Source organism: Pleurodeles waltl, chromosome 4_1 (genome assembly GCF_031143425.1).
Source record: "Pleurodeles waltl isolate 20211129_DDA chromosome 4_1, aPleWal1.hap1.20221129, whole genome shotgun sequence".
Classification (NCBI taxonomy): Eukaryota; Metazoa; Chordata; class Amphibia; order Caudata; family Salamandridae; genus Pleurodeles; species Pleurodeles waltl.
Window position 1 is genome coordinate 139096872 of NC_090442.1, and position 21681 is coordinate 139118552.

The 21681-nt window shown below is 46.6% G+C and overlaps 1 pseudogene; it reads right to left on the minus strand.

Annotated features, from left to right (window-relative positions):
- The window catches only part of LOC138288485 (aldo-keto reductase family 1 member C1-like), a 228124-nt pseudogene that overhangs the window by 156441 nt on the left and 50002 nt on the right, over positions 1-21681 (minus strand).

Below are 21681 nucleotides of genomic sequence, written 5' to 3' on the forward strand. Positions count from 1 at the left end.
CAACGCATCATTTTGTTTTCCCCGATTCCAGCTTTAGAGGCTGTTACAAAAGCGAGTGTTCCTAATGCAAAAGCATTACACCCGCAATGGATACAGTGGGCTACGTCTTTGACAACCACTGATGTAGATTACATTTTTGACCCAAAACTGCAGACACAGGAATTTCTCCAATATGAAATTGAATACCCGGTTCCTGCTGGCACGTTGCCTATTGATCAATATCAAGTGGTCATGTACACCGATGGCTCTGCGCAGCCTGCGGTGGGAACTAAACAACAGTATTCTGCTGCATGTGCGGTGGTGAGCACCTATATGGAGGGGGAGAAGTTCTGCCCCCAACATACTTATACACAGACATTGGGAGACTGTACAGCACAGTTGGCTGAGCTGAAAGCCCTGTTATTAGCCTTGGAACATGCGGACCCGGCACAGTTTACACTGCTTGTTTGTGATTCCTATTACTGTGTTCAGTCTTTCAATGAATATTTGCATTACTGGAGGTTAAATGGGTTCAGAGATTCCAAGGGTAACACCATAAAACACAGGTTACTGTGGGGGAAGGTTGCGGATCTGAAGGAGACGCTTTCTAAGGTCCATGTTGTACATACACTTGGACACCAGCGAGTTGGAATACACGTTGCTCGAAATACTTTGGCTGATGAAGCCGCCAAATCGGCAGTGGCTGTTGCCACTGTGGCCGCAGTAACTCGTTCCAGTTCCAAACCAGACACAGAGATTTTGGCAGCCATAAAGGCTACGGCTGATGGCACGCCATATCCTAAAGGATTTCCGTCTAAATATCATTACTCGATGGGTGGTATGCTGAACGCTGAAGTTAAGATTCCAGGCCTTGGTGTATGCGACATGCCCAATAAAATTGTGCGACCTCAATTAATTACTGCAGCGCATGAGGGGGCGGCATCTGCCCATGCTGGTGTGGCTGCTACAATTTCGCTGTTACAGGCCCGTTACTGGTGGCCTGGTCTCTATAAAGAGACGAAGCTGTATGTCCTTTGTTGTGACATCTGTCAACAAATTAAAGTTTCAACGGCTAAACGCCCGCAGCAAACACCCCTTCTAATATCAAATAAACAATTGCAGTGGGTGTACTTGGATCATTGTGGTCCGCTGACACCAAATAGTGCATACAAATATATTTTGGTGGCTGTAGATTCGTACTCCAGATTTGTGTGGGTGTGGCCACAGCGCTCAGCTGACGCTTGAACTGTTATTAAAGATTGGCGCATCTTTGTCGATACATATGCAGTTGCGGTTTTCCATTTGGACCAGGGCCCTGCTTTTGCCTCTAAGGCATTCAGGGACGCCATGGCTTCGTTGGGGGTCCAGCTCCAGTTCTCGTCTCCATTTCATCCCAAGGGAAATTCTGTTGTGGAGCATTTAAATCGAGATTTAAAGCAATCCTTAACGGCCAGAGTCATAGGTACGGGTCGTAGTTGGCTAACCCACCTGTATGGGTTACAGAGAGCACTGAATAACTTGCCTAGAAGGTCCCTGGGGGGTCGTACTTTATATGAGTGCCTGTTCAGAACATGAATGTTTGTTCCAGATCTAGATGGTCCTGGTGTGGAGGCGGCGGAAACACCGTTTGACATAAATGATCGTGTCACTGTTTTTCAGGATTTACAACAATTCCGTGAAGATAACTCTTCTGCCAGTGCTGCCTCCACAGGAATTAAGGATGAGCCAGTAACGCCTACTGGTTGGCTTCCCAGGGTTGGGGATCTTGTGCGTGAAAAGGTCGCGGTGAAGAAAGAATTTGGCCCTTCATATCGGGCACCTGTCCCTGTACTTCGAATCCACGGAACAAGAACTGTGATTTTGCCGCCGTTGCAAGGTGCCAAGGCAAATCGCTTTGTCTCCATTGACAATGTCAAGTTACAACATGTGGCCGATTCTGCACAGCAGACCAAGAGGAACACCCAGTAGTTCCCGAATCCCTCTCACTACTGGGGATGATGTTCCGCTGCAGGTGATTTGCACCGACCCTGTTTCCTCTCCGAGCTTGGGGAGGGTGGAAGCAGATCTTACGATTGTTCCACTGGCGGCAAATAATTTGGACTCTTTTGATCAAGTTGCAGTGACTACTGATGTTTCTGAGGGTGTAATCTACAGCGTGCCACGGCGAGAGACACCTGCTGCTCCTTTGTTTACGGTGGCACCTTTTGCGAGAACTGCCTCCGGATGTTTTAATACCAATGATGATGGTATGTTGAACTCTTTGTCATCGTCAACACCAGACCTGGGTCCACGTAAGCTGATGTATTGGCTTAAAGATGCGTATTTTGTTTTTCCTTGGAACTATCTGTGGCGTTTCATGACTCTGATGTTTTTTTTTTCTGTGGATAGGGTTTGTTGTTACCTTTTTTCTAGTAATACATGATAATTTTCTTCCTGAAAGATCAGAGGTTGAGCAGGTGGAGAAGGTGTTGACACCACATTTTTCATCGCATAAGGTCCAAAGAGACTTGTCCTTTGTGAACATTTCTGCTGTACCTATTCCGGATGGGATTGTGTGGGATAGAGTAATGTTTGATATATATGGTCCCACTGAGATGATTCAAATACCGTATGTTCTAAAGTTATCAATGAATGATATAGTTATACCAGGCATTGTATCTGATGATTGGGATGTGAAGACGGTTGATTATATGTTGACAGAATTACAGTATTATACTGTCTGTGAAAATGAAGATGCTTACCAGTTTAGAGATAATTATGGTGACATGTTTTGTTACAATTATTATGGACACCACTTTGTTCATAAAGCCAGTAGCCCTAAGACGATATTTGACTATATGCAATGGGAACATTGCCCTACTCCTCCGCTGGGGAGTTCTAAAACATATTCTGACAAATTTGCATATTTCTCGTATTATTTTAAGATAACTCCGCAAGCAGATAAGCAAATACTGTTGACCAATACCAAATTTCTGTATTCAAATTCGTTTGTTTCCCAGCTGTCCATTGAAGGGTATGAATATTGGTCCAAGAATATTGATTTGAAAAGTGTTTGGGGAACAAAACATTGGCAAACGCGGGGTAGAGAAACATTGTTTAGGGCATGTATCATTCCTGTCCAAATGATTTTCTTGAATGACACTGTACAACAGACTAGCTGTTTGGGCTTAGTATCCATTAGAGAATTGAATATGCCTAGCATACCTGTCCCTTCCAAAATGAAAGATTGGCAGCAATATATTAATGCCACTTTTTCTGAGCTTACAGAGTGGGTCCAGAAGCTTTGTCAACAATGGTTAAAATCATCCACGCTAGATGTAGTTAAAACATATCTCACGCTTCTGTCTAATTATACTGACTTGCAAGATTTTTTGTCAGGCCGAGAGTGCCCCGGAGAAAGCGTTTTTTGTATGAAGTGTACAATGAGATATGGAAACTTTCACAACAGGAGGCAGCGGCCAGGTTGAGGCAAATAGATCAGGAGAATTTAAAACAAGCATTGTCTGTTGTGGATAATGGAATACACACCCTGTCCGACCGTATATATACGATTGACAACATCGTTTCCTCTGCTATAGACATTATTAAATCTGATATGTCTTCTTTATATCATGGACAGAGTCAAACGTGGTCTATTATGCAGTTGGGTTGGACACTTCAGACACTGAAGGCGGGTCGCGTTCCGTGGCAGCATATCAGAGCCAGGGAAATATTTTTTTCCTTCAATCTGACACGTCAACAACAGCTGATGGCAAAAAAGGAAGCGACATATGTTATGTTGAATATTGAAAAATTGGAGAGGTTGCCTTTTACTGTGGCCGAGATTCCCTCAGCCGAATGGTTAATACACGGGGTTATTAATCTGCCTATTTCCACTTTACAATTCACTTCTTGTTTGAAACATGTTCCGGTGGGCAGATATGAAAGATTGGGAGACAGCTATATACATGAGGTGTGGGAACTTCCCTTTTTATACAGATGTCTTAATGGCATGAGAGAGGTTTTTCTTAGCGGTAGTGAATGTGAAACTTCTGTCAGCCATTCGATGGTTTGTAAGCAGCTGTCCTTGCATGGGGCGTGTAATGCCTCGGCTGCGAACTTGGCTTGCTATCTAAAGGGAGTTCCAGTCCCTGTGATTAAAAACACATTCCAGGTGCTTTCGAACGGCAGCTACGTCCTTCTTAACAGTGAAGACTGTTGTGGCATGCGTGCCGGAATAGTTTACGTGGTCTTGGTCACCAAGGCCGTTACGTGCTGCGGGAATGTGTTGTTTCCCCCCACTAAATTAAGGGAGGTAGCGAATATCTGGCCTCACATTACTACTTCCAAGGTGAATTTCGACAAGTTGAGTCGACTAAAGGCTCTATTGTTTCAAAAGCATGCGGCCCTTACATCTGCACGCGAGACCTATGCACTCCAGGTGGCGAGGTCATCGGCAGAAATACAGTCCCTGTTAAATACTAACTTTCCGAGCCAGTTTGGTGAACTCGTGGGATGTATATTTAATGCATCCAGCACTGCTGGTATTGCACATTTTTTCAAAGCCGTTGGTGTTGGTTTTGCTCACGCCTTCTCTTCCATATTCGGTTTGATACCTTCGGCTATTCATTCTATTTTCGGAAGCATTTTTGGAGGATTTCCGATAACTTTGGCTTTATTGGCTGGTGTTTTACTGTTGCTGTTGCTCTTCCGCAATGGCTGTCCTGCCGCAACAAGAACAAATGTGGGCGCTCCCATCGGCGCAGCTGTGTCGTGAGCGCATGATGTAGCATTTTGGAGCAACACTCCTGGGACATTTGGAGTGTGACTGGTCTCTGTCATTCAGACCGGTTTTGGATTGTGTGCAACCGTGTTTCGTTGCCTTTGGTGCTCTTTTGAACATGCACTGTCTCTCTGTCTCTCACTGCAGCGCCCCCCAGTGGTTGATGCTGATCTGTTGATGTTCCCGGTTAGGGCTCATTCCCAGACATGTGCCCTGCAGTTGCGTTTGCTGCGTGAGGCAGTCTACGAGATTCCCTTCCTGGAGGAAGATGGTATTGTCTCATTCGTGGGCCCTGCATGGGGTGCCGCCTTGGATGGTTCTGAGGCTTTGGAACACACCTGCTCCATGGTAGTGTTTGGCGTGGATTTTCCGGGTTTGACATCTGCCGAAGTGGAGAATATCCTGCTTTCCGTGGCTCCCATTTGAAATTGGACTTCTTCCAAATTTACATTATATAAATTTGGCTCTTCAGTCACATGCTTGCACGTCCAAATTTAGTTTTTGAGCTTTGGTGTCCTCTGGACCTGTCTAAATATGTTTTGTAGATTTGTAGGTTTTTATATCTGGGCCTTCTTTTTTCTGTTACGTTTTTGATTAGAACCACTTTCTACCGACAAGGGGAGGGTGTAGTGTGCTCATTTTTATGTATCCTTTGCGCATTCGCTTCAGGCGTTAGGCCTTCGTGCACTTTGCCCTGGATGTATTTTATTCCTTTGCTCGCAGCATCGGGCCTCTGTGCACTTTGCTCTAAATGCATTTTATTCAGCTTCGTACTGTTATTATTCAAATAGCCAGTTCTACAGTCTTGTTTTCTTTTTATATCACACTGTTTAGCCTACTTCAGCACTGGAGTTCTCAATAACACATTCTTGCTCACTCTGTGCTTCAGTCAAGGATACAGTCTGGTACATTGCCGATAGACGTGGTAGGAGTTTAGTCTTTAGGTTACAGCTTGCGTAGGGACGTTTTGTTACCACATCGACATGTTAGTTATAAGAACACTTCCCTGTCTTACCAGAAGGGAGAGGGAGATTCCGACCAGGGAACCACAACTAGACGCTGACTGCCCTGTTGCAGATGCTGATCCAGATTAAAGGCCTTTGCTCAGGTATGAGGGTTGATGTCTTCCCAGGGAATCTGAAAGGCAAGCTTAGAGCTTAACATGTTGTGCTCGAAATAAAACTTACTTAGAGAGAACGTAACCTATTAACACTATGATAGCGTTGTTCTTATGTTTCACTCTCCTCGTGACTATTTCAATCCTACTGTGTTGTATGGTTCTGGTTATTGCGGCTCACGCCTTATTATCTAAAATGCAGTCGTTTTATTAAAATCAATCTATAAAACTTAAACTGCCTTTGTCATTTGTATATGAGATCATACGGTAAATGAGAGAGCTGGTTGGGATCTGAGCGACCACGACTTCCCTGAGAAGTTCTAAAGATGTCATGTGCTCGGCTGCCCAATCATCCCTTCCCCTTGGAAGAGATGAGGCACTGCTAGTTAGCCGGAGCAAAACCGTATTTAGGGTGACAGAGGTCCTTCCAAGTGGGTCAGACTCAGTCCCCCCACACCAGGAAAGACCCTTCTACCTAGAAATCCAGTAGTCTCATTTAGGATAATGAGAGCCCACGCGACACTCTCACGCATTGTTGTGCAATTGTATGCAAATAATTCAGTGTCTATGGGAGCTGTGTCCAGTCACACAGGCTCATGATCTGCAAAATTATTATCTGTTCCCAGTGGGCCAGGGTTTACTGCCTAGGCCTATGTGAAGAACTGCAAGAAAACTGTAACTTCACAAAAGCATCGTAGAATTCCCACGTAAATTAGAAAAAAAAATAATGTTCTTAATTTAAAGTTTGTGCTGTCTGGAATACATTGGACCTTATCACTGGAAGCTGGCTTTGTATATTAATCACAAAGTGTACTGATTCGGGGTGGTCTTAATCACAAAGAAGCTGATGCTGCAATGTGTTTACAAATCTAAACAACTAACATACTCATACAGCTTGTGTGGAATACAAGGGCAGCCAAAAGAGAAAGACATTTTCCAACAGGCAACCACACAATTACTAAACAGACCCTCATTGTCTACTGAGAGTCTATATGAGAAACTATCTCAGCCAAGAACCTACTATAAATGATCAACATTGACATCTGCGGAAAAAGTATTGCAGCACTTTATATCCCAAAGAGATTTCAAGAATAAGTACCTACCCTTTTAGATATGCATGGGAGGTAGTCGGTTCACTTATATTTAGCCCATGTTTGAAGCACTGGGTGTCATCCATGAGAATCAGAGAAGGTCTACTATCATGTCACAGTGAGATTGCAACAGCACGTATGCATAACATGATGCAGAAAGTTTTAGTAAGATAATGGTTGAGCTTGCAGAGATGTACCATTTTCGTCTTCCCAGAACTGTGTTTGGCAACAGCCAGGTCTTACACTCTCTCCAAAGATAGAGGGTTGTGTAGAATATTCTTATGCTCGCAAGAAGGCACATTTCAGAGTTTTGACTATTTGTCTGGAGAATTAATTCCTGCAATGAATCTATTTCTGACATGAGCGGGAAGCTGGGTTAAAATGTCCTTCTTTGGCAGTAAGTCATTGAAGGAAGATTGGGCCTGTAATGGATGGCCCAATGTGCAAGGCTTTGAATGAGATACCAATGTACAAGCTTAAAGCACAGTGTCATCATACATATGTAGGGCTAGAAGAGGACTGTTGCATTTAGGATTAGCTGGGAAGGAAATGGTGCAAGGTACCAATTTACAAACTGGTAGTGTGATAGGACTTTAGTGAGCTTGGCCTACAATGTGTGAGGGGAACCCCAAACATTGAAAGCTCTAGAACAGGGTGTGCGTAGTAACTGATTTAACCTGCAGTGAAGGGATAGGTTGAAGTTAACAACCACAAGTTCCTCACTTCATTCAATGTAATTGTCGGGGGTCCAAGATTGTGATGCCAGTGGAAGGCGGGGAGGTAGTTTGTCTTGGTAAGTAAGTGAAAATCTGAGTCTCAGGTGAGCTGGGCTAGAGGTGGTTGCATTGCATATAGAAGTATACTGCTTTAAAACATGGCCTGTGGTGCAAGACTGGAGATTCAGGAAGTATTCCATTATTAGGATGAATACATTCCTGCGCTCTAGAAGAGGACTGGGCTGGCCAATGAAGCAGAGAAGCAGAGAAGGTGAATGCTGCAGCCTTGTGAGCTCCCACGACAGTGCTGGATGAAGTATTCTACCACAGGGTTACAGAGTTTCTGAGAATGAATGATATCATTGTAGGTGCTTATAGGTTTCCATCTTCTCAATGATTTTGTAAAGTGTTTTGAAAGGGCATGATGCATCTTAGAAGAGGTATGTCGGTGTGTAGGAGGCTGGACTGGCTTGTAGTGAGTACCAAGGGGTACTTGCACCTTGCACCAGGCCCAGTTATCCCTTATTAGTGTATAGGGTGTCTAGCAGCTTAGGCTGATAGATAATGGTAGCTTAGCAGAGCAGCTTAGGCTGAACTAGGAGACGTGTGAAGCTACTACAGTACCACTTAGTGTCATATGCACAATATCATAAGAAAACACAATACACAGTTATACTAAAAATAAAGGTACTTTATTTTTATGACAATATGCCAAAGTATCTTAGAGTGTACCCTCAGTGAGAGGATAGGAAATATACACAAGATATATATACACAATAGCAAAAATATGCAGTATATTCTTAGAAAACAGTGCAAACAATGTATAGTTACAATAGGATGCAATGAGGAAACATAGGGATAGGGGCAACACAAACCATATACTCCAAAAGTGGAATGCGAACCACGAATGGACCCCAAACCTATGTCACCTTGTAGAGGGTCGCTGGGACTATTAGAAAATAGTGAGAGTTAGCAAAATAACCCTCCCCAAGACCCTGAAAAGTGAGTGCAAAGTGCACTAAAGTTCCCCTAAGGACAAAGAAGTCGTGTTAGAGGAATAATGCAGGAAAGACACAAACCAGCAATGCAACAACTGTGGATTTCCAATCTAGGGTACCTGTGGAACAAGGGGACCAAGTCCAAAAGTCACAAGCAAGTCGGAGATGGGCAGATGCCCAGGAAATGCCAGCTGCGGGTGCAAAGAAGCTTCTACTGGACAGAAGAAGCTGAGGTTTCTGCAGGAACGAAAAGGGCTAGAGACTTTCCCTTTGGTGGACGGATCCCTCTCGCTTTGGAGAGTCGTGCAGAAGTGTTTTCCCGCCGAAAGGACGCTAACAAGCCTTGCTAGCTGCAAATCGTGCGGTTAGAGTTTTTGGACGCTGCTGGGGCCCAGGAGGGACCAGGAGGTCGCAAATTGGACCTGAAGAGAGAGGGGACGTCGAGCAAGACAAAGAGCCCTCACTGAAGCAGGTAGCACCCGGAGAAGTGCCAGAAACAGGCACTACGAGGATGCGTGAAACGGTGCTCGCCGAAGTTGCACAAAGGAGTCCCACGTCGCCGGAGACCAACTTAGAAAGTCGTGCAATGCAGGTTAGAGTGCCGTGGACCCAGGCTTGGCTGTGCACAAAGGATTTCCACCGGAAGTGCACAGGGGCCGGAGTAGCTGCAAAGTCGCGGTTCCCAGCAATGCAGCCCAGCGAGGTGAGGCAAGGACTTACCTCCACCAAACTTGGACTGAAGAGTCACTGGACTGTGGGGGTCACTTGGACAGAGTCGCTGGATTCGAGGGACCTCGCTCGTCGTGCTGAGAGGAGACCCAAGGGACCGGTAATGCAGCTTTTTGGTGCCTGCGGTTGCAGGGGGAAGATTCCGTCGACCCACGGGAGATTTCTTCGGAGCTTCTGGTGCAGAGAGGAGGCAGACTACCCCCACAGCATGCACAAGCAGGAAAACAGTCGAGAAGGCGGCAGGATCAGCGTTACAGAGTTGCAGTAGTCGTCTTTGCTACTATGTTGCAGGTTTGCAGGCTTCCAGCGCGGTCAGCAGTCGATTCCTTATCAGAAGGTGAAGAGAGAGATGCAGAGGAACTCGGATGAGCTCTTGCATTCGTTATCTGAAGTTTCCCCAGAGACAGAGACCCTAAATAGCCAGAAAAGAGGGTTTGGCTACCTAGGAGAGAGGATAGGCTACTAACACCTGAAGGAGCCTATCAGCAGGAGTCTCTGACGTCACCTGGTGGCACTGGCCACTCAGAGCAGTCCAGTGTGCCAGCAGCACCTCTGTTTCCAAGATGGCAGAGGTCTGGAGCACACTGGAGGAGCTCTGGACACCTCCCAGGGGAGGTGCAGGTCAGGGGAGTGGTCACTCCCCTTTCCTTTGTCCAGTTTCGCGCCAGAGCAGGGGCTAAGGGGTCCCTGAACCGGTGTAGACTGGCTTATGCAGAATTGGGCACCTCTGTGCCCAACAAAGCATTTCCAGAGGCTGGGGGAGGCTACTCCTCCCCTGCCTTCACACCATGGGTGTCACACCCTCTCTCAGAGGAAGTTCTTTGTTCTGCCATCCTGGGCCAGGCCTGGCTGGACCCCAGGAGGGCAGATGCCTGTCTGAGGGGTTGGCAGCAGCAGCAGCTGCAGTGAATCCCCAGGAAGGGCAGTTTGGCAGTACCAGGGTCTGTGCTACAGACCACTGGGATCATGGGATTGTGCCAACTATGCCAGGATGGCATAGAGGGGGCAATTCCATGATCATAGACATGTTACATGGCCATATTCGGAGTTACCATTGTGAAGCTACATATAGGTAGTGACCTATATGTAGTGCACGCGTGTAATGGTGTCCCCGCACTCACAAAGTTCAGGGAATTGGCTCTGAACAATGTGGGGGCACCTTGGCTAGTGCCAGGGTGCCCTCACACTAAGTAACTTTGCACCTAACCTTTACCAGGTAAAGGTTAGACATATAGGTGACTTATAAGTTACTTAAGTGCAGTGTAAAATGGCTGTGAAATAACGTGGACGTTATTTCACTCAGGCTGCAGTGGCAGGCCTGTGTAAGAATTGTCAGAGCTCCCTATGGGTGGCAAAAGAAATGCTGCAGCCCATAGGGATCTCCTGGAACCCCAATACCCTGGGTACCTCAGTACCATATACTAGGGAATTATAAGGGTGTTCCAGTAAGCCAATGTAAATTGGTAAAATTGGTCACTAGCCTGTTAGTGACAATTTGAAAGTAATGAGAGAGCATAACCACTGAGGTTCTGGTTAGCAGAGCCTCAGTGAGACAGTTAGGCACCACACAGGGAACATATACATGCACACCTATGAGCACTGGGGCCCTGTGTGACAGGGTCCCAGTGACACATACATATAGGCCACAAACCTATGAGCACTGGGGTCCTGACCAGCAGGATCCCAGTGACACATAACAAACATACTGAAAACATAGTGTTTTCCCTATGAGCACTGAGGCCTGGCTATCAGGATCCCAGTGAGACAGTGAAAACAGTGACAAACACCCTGACATACACTCACAAACAGGCCAAAAGTGGGGGTAACAAGGCTAGAAAGAGGCTACCTTCTCACACAACCCCCCCCCAAACGAAGGACAATAAGGCTAACCTTGGCCAGTTGAGACTTTATTGTCTAAGTGGTGATAAGTAGAGAGTAGCTCTGCAATAGACTGGTTACTCCCTTTATCATCCACTATATGGTTACTTCCCTGTGGGGATGTAAACCACCCTGTTTGAAGTTTTTTAGCTAAGCAACAATGTGAAGATGTATTTTCAGAGTTTCTATCAGTAAGTTTTAGTTTAGAGCAGTGGGAATTGTCCACTGAACCTATTTGTAGTGATGGAAATGCCAGACAGGGATGCTGTCTCAGAAAAGCCATAGCTGGGCAAAAACTTTGTCCATATGGCTGGAAGAGAGAACAGGGATGCTGTTTCTCTTGAGTTGGAGCAGGGCAGGGATGCTGTCCTATGAGCTCCACACTAGGGCAGGGATGCTGTCCTAAGTGTTGTGAGGCAGTGCAGGGTTTCTGCACTAAAGTTTCTCTGGGAGGGTTGGAGGGATGCTCCATGTTAACTAAAATGGTGCTCTTTTTGTCACCAATGTTAGTTATCCCACAGAGAGGTACTTCTACCTCAGGGAGTCCAGCTTTGCCAGCTGATGATTCCCTTGGAACAGGTGCCACCCCAGGAGAGGTTTCTCCCACCACAGGAATGGTATCCTGAATGGTAGGGTGGTTAGGGGGTTAGGGGATACTGTGATACCCTTTTTACCTGTTGATGGAGAGGGATCCTGAGTTTTCAGGCCTTCTCTCCTTTGCTTTTTCATTTCAGTAGAAATGAGAGGGAACAATTCCTCAGGGATGCCCAGCATGGCTGCATGGGCATAAAACTCTACATCTGCCCAACCTGAGGCCTCTAGGTCATTACCTAAGAGACAGTCTACAGGTAAGCTAGGTGATACCACCACCTGCTTAGGGCCAGTAACTCCACCCCAACTAAACTGAATTATAGCTAAGGGAAGAAACTTAGTGGAGTTATGGACATCAATAATCTTATACTGTTGTCCAATGATGTGTTGATCAGGGTGCACTAGGTTTTCAGTCACCAAAGTGATACTGGCACCTGTGTCCCTGTAGGCCAAGGCCTCAACACCATTTATTGAAACTGTCTGCCTGTACTTATCCATTGTAAGGGGACAAGCAGCCAGTGTGGCAAGGCCAATGCCACTAGGTGTGACAGAAACTGTCTTGGGACTGACTACCCCAGTTTCTACTATGGACCCAAAAGTGAACCCAACTACACCCTTAACTTGACTGTTGCCAGCAGTCCCACCACTAGTACCACTACTGCTAGGGGCACTAGAGCTTGATGTATTAGTGGTGGTAGGCTCAGGGGGTTTACCTGGACAGGACTTATCCCCTGGCCTATGGCCTCTGTTTTTACACACAAAGCACCAAGGCTTTTTAATGTGTGCAGGTTGGGAAGAAGAGGAAGAATTTGTTTTATCCCCACCCTCTGAAGAGTGTTTAAGATTTGAAGTGGGATCTTTGGTTTTACCCTTATCCCCATGCTTATCTTGAGATTTTTCACCATCTTTCTTCTTATTGCCATCTTTGTCACCCCCTGTATGAACTTTTCTGTTCACCCTTGTTCTGACCCATTTGTCTGCCTTCTTTCCCAATTCTTGGGGAGAGGTCAGATCAGAGTCTACCAGGTACTGGTGCAACAAATCAGACACACAATTATTAAGTATATGCTCTCTCAGGATTGTGTTATACAGGCTTTCATAATCAGTAACTTTACTGCCATGTAACCACCCATCCAAGGCCTTCACTGAATGGTCAATGAAATCAACCCAGTCTTGTGAAGACTCCTTTTTGGTCTCTCTGAACTTTATCCTGTACTGTTCAGTGGTTAAGCCATAACCATCCAGGAGTGCATTCTTAAGAACTTGGAAATTATTAGCATCATTTTCTTTCACAGTAAGGAGCCTATCCCTACCTTTTCCACTAAATGATAGCCATAGGATAGCAGCCCACTGCCTTTGAGGGACATCCTGTACAACACAGGCCCTCTCAAGTGCAGCAAACCACTTGTTAATGTCATCCCCCTCCTTATAAGGGGGAACTATCTTGTGCAGATTCCTGGAATCATGCTCTTTTGCAGGATGACTATGGGGAATACTGCTGCTGCCACCATGGGTATCTAAACCCAACTTCTGTCTTTCCTTCTCTAATTCAAAAGACTGTCTATCCAAATCCAGCTGTTGCTTTTTAAGCTTCAGTCTGGTTTGTTCCACCCTCAACTTATTGAGTTCCCTCTCTAACATTCTGTCATCAGGGTTGGTGGGAGGGACATTCCTAGAAACAGAGCTATGATGGGAATGAACAGAAGGAGACCTGTCCCTTACAGAAGCCACCCTAACAGCTTGGTTAACAGAAACATTACTACCAGTATGGTGAGAATAAATGCTTTTGCTATGATGTGAGACAACACTATTTATATGGTGTGGCTCATCATCATTACCAACTATGCTAGACTGTCTAGTAATGGGCAGGCTAGGAAGTTTCTTTCCTGAATCTTTTCCTGGGGGAGTCCCTGAATCAGATTGGGAACTATTAGGTACTTTTTCAACAGATGAGGCACCTATGGCCTTATCCTGTTCTCTAAGCATGTTAAGTAACAGTTCCAAGGAAGGATTCTTCCCTACACTCAAACCTCTCTCTATACAGAGACTCCTTGCTCTTTTCCAGCTAAGGTTGTCATATGCAAGTTTGGACAGATCAACATTTTGGCCTGTGCCAGACATTTTTAGAGAGAGTTAAAGTGATAGTAAAAGATAAAAAGTTTGTCAGAGCTTTTAGAAAGACAGAGAAAAAAAACTTTTAAAAACTTTTTAGAACTTTTTAGAAAGTTAGAAGTACTTTTCAGCACTTAGAAAAGAGTGAAAAGAGGAAATGCAAAACTTTTTGGCTATGTGTATATACACTGACCTTGTTTTGTATATTTTTCTGTTATGAAAAGTACAATGACAAGAGTGGTAAGTAGTCTCAAGCACTTATCCCACCACTGCATAACCAATGTAGGAGGCTGGACTGGCTTGTAGTGAGTACCAAGGGGTACTTGCACCTTGCACCAGGCCCAGTTATCCCTTATTAGTGTATAGGGTGTCTAGCAGCTTAGGCTGATAGATAATGGTAGCTTAGCAGAGCAGCTTAGGCTGAACTAGGAGACGTGGGAAGCTACTACAGTACCACTTAGTGTCATATGCACAATATCATAAGAAAACACAATACACAGTTATACTAAAAATAAAGGTACTTTATTTTTATGACAATATGCCAAAGTATCTTAGAGTGTACCCTCAGTGAGAGGATAGGAAATATACACAAGACATATATACACAATAGCAAAAATATGCAGTATATTCTTAGAAAACAGTGCAAACAATGTATAGTTACAATAGGATGCAATGGGGAAACATAGGGATAGGGGCAACACAAACCATATACTCCAAAAGTGGAATGCGAACCACGAATGGACCCCAAACCTATGTCACCTTGTAGAGGGTCGCTGGGACTATTAGAAAATAGTGAGAGTTAGAAAAATAACCCTCCCCAAGACCCTGAAAAGTGAGTGCAAAGTGCACTAAAAGGACAAAGAAGTCGTGTTAGAGGAATAATGCAGGAAAGACACAAACCAGCAATGCAACAACTGTGGATTTCCAATCTAGGGTACCTGTGGAACAAGGGGACCAAGTCCAAAAGTCACAAGCAAGTCGGAGATGGGCAGATGCCCAGGAAATGCCAGCTGCGGGTGCAAAGAAGCTTCTACTGGACAGAAGAAGCTGAGGTTTCTGCAGGAACGAAAAGGGCTAGAGACTTCCCCTTTGGTGGACGGATCCCTCTCGCTTTGGAGAGTCGTGCAGAAGTGTTTTCCCGCCGAAAGGACGCTAACAAGCCTTGTTAGCTGCAAATCGTGCGGTTAGCATTTTTGGACGCTGCTGGGGCCCAGGAGGGACCAGGAGGTCGCAAATTGGACCTGAAGAGAGAGGGGACATCGAGCAAGACAAAGAGCCCTCACTGAAGCAGGTAGCACCCGGAGAAGTGCCAGAAACAGGCACTACGAGGATGCGTGAAACTGTGCTCGCCGAAGTTGCACAAAGGAGTCCCACGTCGCCGGAGACCAACTTAGAAAGTCGTGCAATGCAGGTTAGAGTGCCGTGGACCCAGGCTTGGCTGTGCACAAAGGATTTCCGCCGGAAGTGCACAGGGGCCGGAGTAGCTGCAAAGTCGCGGTTCCCAGCAATGCAGCCCAGCGAGGTGAGGCAAGGACTTACCTCCACCAAACTTGGACTGAAGAGTCACTGGACTGTGGGGGTCACTTGGACAGAGTCGCTGGATTCGAGGGACCTCGCTCGTCGTGCTGAGAGGAGACCCAAGGGACCGGTAATGCAGCTTTTTGGTGCCTGCGGTTGCAGGGGGAAGATTCCGTCGACCCACGGGAGATTTCTTCGGAGCTTCTGGTGCAGAGAGGAGGCAGACTACCCCCACAGCATGCACAAGCAGGAAAACAGTCGAGAAGGTGGCAGGATCAGCGTTACAGAGTTGCAGTAGTCGTCTTTGCTACTATGTTGCAGGTTTGCAGGCTTCCAGCGCGGTCAGCAGTCGATTCCTTATCAGAAGGTGAAGAGAGAGATGCAGAGGAACTCGGATGAGCTCTTGCATTCGTTATCTGAAGTTTCCCCAGAGACAGAGACCCTAAATAGCCAGAAAAGAGGGTTTGGCTACCTAGGAGAGAGGATAGGCTACTAACACCTGAAGGAGCCTATCAGCAGGAGTCTCTGGCGTCACCTGGTGGCACTGGCCACTCAGAGCAGTCCAGTGTGCCAGCAGCACCTCTGTTTCCAAGATGGCAGAGGTCTGGAGCACACTGGAGGAGCTCTGGACACCTCCCAGGGGAGGTGCAGGTCAGGGGAGTGGTCACTCCCCTTTCCTTTGTCCAGTTTCGCGCCAGAGCAGGGGGTAAGGGGTCCCTGAACCAGTGTAGACTGGCTTATGCAGAATTGGGCACCTCTGTGCCCAACAAAGCATTTCCAGAGGCTGGGGGAGGCTACTCCTCCCCTGCCTTCACACCATTTTCCAAAGGGAGAGGGTGTCACACCCTCTCTCAGAGGAAGTTCTTTGTTCTGCCATCCTAGGCCAGGCCTGGCTGGACCCCAGGAGGGCAGATGCCTGTCTGAGGGGTTGGCAGCAGCAGCAGCTGCAGTGAAACCCCAGGAAGGGCAGTTTGGCAGTACCAGGGTCTGTGCTACAGACCACTGGGATGATGGGATTGTGCCAACTATGCCAGGATGGCATAGAGGGGGCAATCCCATGATCATAGACATGTTACATGGCCATATTCGGAGTTACCATTGTGAAGCTACATATAGGTAGTGACCTATATGTAGTGCACGCGTGTAATGGTGTCCCCGCACTCACAAAGTTCAGGGAATTGGCTCTGAACAATGTGGGGGCACCTTGGCTAGTGCCAGGGTGCCCTCACACTAAGTAACTTTGCACCTAACCTTTACCAGGTAAAGGTTAGACATATAGGTGACTTATAAGTTACTTAAGTGCAGTGTAAAATGGCTGTGAAATAACGTGGACGTTATTTCACTCAGGCTGCAGTGGCAGGCCTGTGTAAGACTTGTCAGAGCTCCCTATGGGTGGCAAAAGAAATGCTGCAGCCCATAGGGATCTCCTGGAACCCCAATACCCTGGGTACCTCAGTACCATATACTAGGGAATTATAAGGGTGTTCCAGTAAGCCAATGTAAATTGGTAAAATTGGTCACTAGCCTGTTAGTGACAATTTGAAAGTAATGAGAGAGCATAACCACTGAGGTTCTGGTTAGCAGAGCCTCAGTGAGACAGTTAGGCACCACACAGGGAACATATACATGCACAACTATGAGCACTGGGGCCCTGTGTGACAGGGTCCCAGTGACACATACATATAGGCCACAAACCTATGAGCACTGGGGTCCTGACCAGCAGGATCCCAGTGACACATAACAAACATACTGAAAACATAGTGTTTTCCCTATGAGCACTGAGGCCTGGCTATCAGGATCCCAGTGAGACAGTGAAAACAGTGACAAACACCCTGACATACACTCACAAACAAGTGGGGGTAACAAGGCTAGAAAGAGGCTACCTTCTCACACGGTGTAGGCATTTTGCCTTCTTAATGACAGCTTTCTAAATATTGTAGTGGTGTTAGAGAGAGAGCCTGCAATTAGAGTGGTTAGAGTTCTTACACTGCATTTCTAGGATTACGGTTTCTGCTTTCAGTGACTGAGTTGAACTATCTGGCTTTTTATCCATGTTGAGAGCAAAAGGTGATATTGGGAAGATTCAAAATGCTAATATCAGGAAACAGCAGTAGGCGGAACTAGTGAACTGTTACAAAGGGGTTACTTGACCTAAAAGCCCTAACTTGAGACTGAATAATTTTGAAACAAAGGGCTGATTTTGAGTTTGGTGGATGGGGTTACTCTGTCACAGACGTGGGGGATATCCCGTCCGCCGTATTACGACCCCATTATATTCAGTGGGGATTGTAATACGGCAGACGGGATATCCGTTATGTTTGTGATGGAGTAATCCAAACTCTAAATCAGGTCAAGAGTTTCTCTATTGGTCTGATAAGAATCCTGCTGGTTGACTGCAACACTAAAAAGAGATAAAATGAAGTTACTAAGCCATAGGGTCGACCATCTGCCTTACTTTCCTAAACTAGCAGTATTACAAATATTGTAGGTGCAGGTTTTGGAATTTGTCAAAATTGTGGAGGCTTAGTGCATCAACGCATGCAGGTATATGTGTTTGCATGTAGTGTGAGCCTAGCCACACATCCACTGAAGGGATGTGAATTTGACCTCATAGGTTCAAACCAAAGTGGGTTGACTAAGTCTTTCGTCATTCTGAGGTTGCTGATATGATTACAACTGAGTGAGGTAACATTAAACATCTGTCAATACTGTCAAGAGACCATTCAAGTCAAATCTCAACAAATTGTTTATGTTTACTTAATTGTCACAGTAGCACTGTGGCCTTTTCTGATGCAAGACTGGCATATGATTGATTCTTCCTCAGTTGGCCTCTTAGGCGGTTATCTTAAAATGTGACTAACTATACCCAATTCTACTAAACTTTCAATGACATGAAAGAATTGCACCATGAACCAGCCCTGCCAGCTTTTCAGTAGCAAATCTGTCATATTACTCATATTACTCACCGTTACCCACTTATAATAGCCATTTACACGTAAAACAGCCATTTCACTAACTGTTTTTCAGCCCTGCCAGCTTCCAATGGTTTTACAGACATATGATCTATCGGCTCTGCTCCATCACTGATCATCTTTCAGAGATTTTTTTAAATATGTGAATTCTCTTTATTGATTACATCAACTTGCAAAAGAGATGTTTACCATTCAAGAAAATTCACAGTACCAATTTTCATCACTTGGGTAGTTCATCAATCTTAACAGGCCGTTACAACACTTATAGAATTAAACCTTTATCATGCTTTCCTACCTGAGATACATTCCTCGTGCGTCACATCTAGACATTCAGCCGATGATAAGTGTGCCATCCCTCCCAAATCTTAGCCCATTTCATGGGGGGGCCTCTGCTTTTGTAGATTTGCTTTTCTGCTAACTTGCACCAGTCCATCTCAACTTTTCAGCTTGCAAGGAACCACTGAATCCGGGTTAACTTTCTCTGGTGATGTTCCACTTTCGACTGCCTATCCCTGGTACAACCATAATTTTGAATTCTTGGGAATCCCCCATATATTTAGCATACATCTTTTGGCAGAGGCCTCAACTGGACCACTCTACGCTTGCCCCATACCATCTAGTATTTCAACCCACTGGTGCTGTATCTCTGGGCAGGACCTTAGTATGTGAAAGGAGGAACTCCACTGTGTTCAACCCATAATACAAGCATCACTATCAGTCCTTCCCATATTAAGCTGGGTTGGCCAGGAATAATATGACCTATGTAATATTTGCAGTTGTGTTTGTTAGACGCATGCCCGTATTGTCACATCTCTTGGTGCTCCCAACGCTTCTTCCCACTTCTGCTCCTCGAGGCTGCCCACATCCGCCTTCCACTTCTCTTTGAGTGAATCATTGTCCCACAAGGGAGTGTTCTTGATGGGCGTCCGCTCCCATCCCAGAAACCAAGGGGCATATTTAGGAGCCCGTTGTGCAGCCATTGCGTCACATTTTGAGATTCAACAGTGGCACAAACCTTGGAATCATATTTATGAGGCAACGCAAAGCCACTTTGCGTGGCTTTGATTGGCCTTTTAGATATGGAGGAAGGAAAGGCGGCAGAAATCACTGGTTTGCCTTACTCTGCGCAAGGGAGGTATACCATGGGGGTTGCAGTGGGTGTTCCCAGGCAACAACCATGGATTTTGACGCATCCCTATATTTACAAGACCTTGTAAACCTTGGGATGCGCCAAAAACCTCATGCCTCCCCAGGGGAGGCGCAACAGGGAGAAATATCACTATTCTACACCACACAAAGAGGAAAAAAGCCTCTCAGAATTGTTTTTGTGCAGGAAGATACCCTTTCCTGCACGAAAACAATCCTGCCAAAATGGTGCCAGCGCAGTGGGAAAGGACAGGAATGCACTGTATTGCATAGATAGAGCAGATTCCTGCCCTTTCCTTTGACGCAAGGGACTGCAGCAAGGACACTTGCTACACTGCCCTGCACAATAAGCCCATGAATATGGGCCCAAATGACTTCCTTTCAGACTGCCACCTTTCAGACTGCCACCACTGTTTGAGTGTGAGTCAGGAGGGCTCTGGGGGGCCCGCCCTTGTATAGTTCCGCAGGGTATCCTCTTTTTTCCATAGTGTGTCTATCTCTTCTAATCATGTCATCTTTCTTTTTTCTTTTCTTTTTCTTCCTGGTCTCTTTCTCTCACCTTTCAGTCTTTCACTTTCCCCACATTACGTTCCCTGCTGCCCCTGCAGCCGTCCTCCCTCCCTGCAAAGCCCTTTCCTGCCCTCTTGCCTCCCAGCTGACCGGACCCACCTGCCAAACTCCCCTTCTTAACGGCGGCCGCTGCGCCCTGAGATGACGACTCCTCTGAACACCTGGTCAGCATTTGCTTGCAATCCTCTGCGCAGCTCCACCCGTTGCTGCTGCTGCCTTTGCTGCGTTCAAAATGAGAGCCTGCCTGACTCTCATTTTGAGGCCCACCTACACCCACAGACCTGCGCCTCATCCCTGGTGGCCTAGTGGCCATCTGCGTGTAAGTATCTTGCTGTCACTTTTACTTTTGCCTATTTTTCTGTCATCTTTATTTTTTCTTTTCTGTTTCTTTCTTATCTCTTTCACTCTCCTTTCAGCCTTTTACTCTCCCTATGTTCCATTCCCTGCCACTGCTGCCCCTTCAGCCCGCACCCCTCCCTCCCTGCGAAGCGATTTCCCACCCTCCCACCTCCCAGCTGACTGGACCCTCCAGCCTCCCTCCCCTTCTTAATGGCGTCCCCTGCGTGGTTGCAATGCTGGCACACCCAAGGCAAGCCAGTCTGCACCCATCCACGCCTGGACCATGCCCAGCGCCATGAACCCTGGTCCTCCGACCTTCAATCCTACAATGCAGTGACCCTCCACGTGCTGAACACAGGATGCTCCACCGCCTGCCATTTCACGTCACCCAGAGCCACCCATGGACCGTTCTCCTGCCTCCTCTGCTACTGCACCCTCACCCTACAACAAGCACCGGACCCTCCCGCCACTGAGCCATCAAACACCAACCTGGAGCTGCTGCCTCCTCCTCAACATTTGCTCTGGGACCTGCTAGACTCCACCCGCCCGGACATCGCCTTTCTCATCGGAACAAGGACAAACCCAGCTTCTGCACCATGCATCGCCACCGCCATCCCCAGCAACTACAACCTACTCCGCAAAGACCAGACTTCTTGCTCAGGCAGCAGTCTGACCATCCTACACAAGTCCACCCTCCGCCTTACAACCAACACGGAAGAACACTCCCCCCTCATGGAGCAGCTCCATTTCCAGATACACGCCACCCCCAAGTCTAACTTCCGCGGCACCCTCATCTACAGGCCACCCAGCCCCTGGCCAGCCTTCAGCAACTCCATCGTCAACATCATTTCTCCCCAAACTCTCGCCTCCATGAACTACTTCCTCCTCAGTGACCTCAACTACCACATTGACAATGGCAACAAGATCAACACCACTTCCCTGCTCGAGAATGTCGCCACAATATGACTAAAGCAACTGGTAACCTCGCCAACACACATTGCTGGACACACCCTCAACACCATCTTTTCCACCATCAGCAACATCACCGTCGACAACACCTCCACAACACTTCCATGCTTCATTGGACAGACCACCACTGCATTCATTTCACAATCACCACACTGAAGCACACTCGAGCCCCTAGCATAAAGTGGAACTAGATC